We start from the raw sequence: 2,178 nt of genomic DNA, 5'->3' as shown, positions 1-2,178 counted from the left end.
CTGCCAATGTTAAAATATTATAATCTTTAAAAATTTGTCGGCATGACGTTCGATTATTAACCCCACTGATAATTCAAAGGACCTTTTTTTGCAGTTTAAATAATGTGTCACATTCATTATCCCCTCCCCATAATATAATGCATACCCCATAATACATTTAAGAATGATGCTTACACTCATGAGACATTAACTTTATGTATCCATTGTCTTTCCTGTTGCTTAAAAGAATGAAGTCTGAAACAGATTATTCTTATGTCTTATAACCTGATCATCTTCTCATGATAAGTTAAAGTTCATGTGGATCATACAAGAACAACCACACTTTGCCAAGCAACCAGATGCTGTCTTTACACTTTCAAAATTGTGCAGATGATAATGATCGCATGCTGTCTATCCTTCCCGTAACTCTCAAGACACGACAAATGATGACACAGGCTTAGAGATGTAATGATTGTATTTCGTATACCTCCGAAGTTCAAGGTGACCTTGTTGATTAGCAAGAAATGAAATTATGGAAGTTCAAATTAATTATTATAAATTGTAATTTATTGAAGAAAACATAAATCAAAAGAAGTGACCAACTTAAAGTAATTAATTAGCTCTCCTTCACAAGAATAACAGCCTCTGTTCACCAGTCTTTACAATTTGTAATAGCTCATGGGAACCACCAATATACAACAGTTGCTGTTTAGTGATATAATTCCTGTTTATTCTGAGTATAATCAAAACAGAGTGTTTTAATGCTAGTAGGTAAACCTATAGTAACTGCTGTGCTTTGGAAGGTTAAAATGCTGACCCTTCATTCTCTGAACTGAAGATCAGGACAGAGAAGAGACTATTGGCACCCAAGAAATGCAGTGTTCGTGGGATCAGTGTGTTGCAATGGAGGAAAGGCTAAGAGAACCATTTCCTAGTGCAAGTCTTTCCTCAAAAGAATTCTGTGAACTTAAAGTGAGATTTTGTGAAAGATGGTGGGAGCTGTGTGGGTGCCAGACAACTGTAAAAAGAAAGTAAATGTAAAGTTATCCCTGTGCTTAACCAATCAAGCACTATGCCATGAAGGGTATGTGGGAGTGGATGTATAGATCCACATTTTATTGGCTTCGGCACTAGTTGGAAGTGAGTGGTCAGCTTCATGCGCCTACTGCTTTACCCTTTGGATGGGAGGTTGGGTGGGCCCCAGGGATGGTTTTGATGATGTAGAGAAGAGAAAATTCTTGACCCTAGTAGGACTTAAAATCTGACCTCTCGGTCATCCAGCCCATAGCCAGTTTCTATACTGACTACACTGTCCCGGCTCCTTGCCAGACAGTTGTACCTAAGAATATTATCTGCATAAATCACAAAATTATTTTTCACTGTGACGGAAGATTGCGTTGTTGGGTTTGAGTTTCTCACAGTGGTGACTATGAAAGGTACTCTTTTGTGGGACTTAAAGTTGTATAGTCTGATAGAAATTCACTGACATTTCAGAGGAACATAACAGTACTTCCCTCATCTTCAGTGTTGAAAAGTAAGCCAAGCAGATGGTCAGCAAGAAACAAGTGGAAAGCAAGGAATTTTCTTTTATCCTCTGTTATTATAGAGTGTGATAACTATGATGTCCACTAGAGTGCTCTCTTCCTATGAAACTCATGAGAAATTCAGATGGGAAGTACAATTCCAGTTTTCTCTGGAAAGCAAAATCTGTTTTGTAATTTTTCTATTTAATTATGGAAACAAATTAAAGTGAAAAATTCAGATGGAAATATATTTACCACAAACTAATGCATATACAGGGTGTCCCAGGAGGAATGTGCCAAACTTCGGGAGGGTGTTCCTTATGTTAAAGTATGCCGATATAACCCAAAACACCTATGTCCAAAGTTGAACGGTTACGGAGATAATGGCCCGAGAAAAGTGTGGTCTTCTTGCAGGTCCACGCACTATACGTACCTGTCAGCTGAGACCCTTATCTGTTTGTCCTTGAGTGCCGCGAGTCACACTAGCGTAAGCTCATGCGCTGCCTACAGATTACGTTGCAGTGGGGTCGTGAATGGGTGGTAAATTAGTTGTGTGATGAGTTGCTGAAATGCCTTTTGTGTTTTCACACGTCGAGTATTGTGATATGCATTTTGTGTATGGATTTTGCGGTGGCAATGCACGTGCTGCTGTTGAAGAGTACCAAAGGCGTTTTCC

Source organism: Cryptotermes secundus, unplaced genomic scaffold, assembly GCF_002891405.2.
Source record: "Cryptotermes secundus unplaced genomic scaffold, Csec_1.0 scaffold68, whole genome shotgun sequence".
NCBI lineage: Eukaryota > Metazoa > Arthropoda > Insecta > Blattodea > Kalotermitidae > Cryptotermes > Cryptotermes secundus.
The sequence above is the reverse complement of the archived record's forward strand: the minus strand, read 5'-3'. Positions refer to the sequence as shown.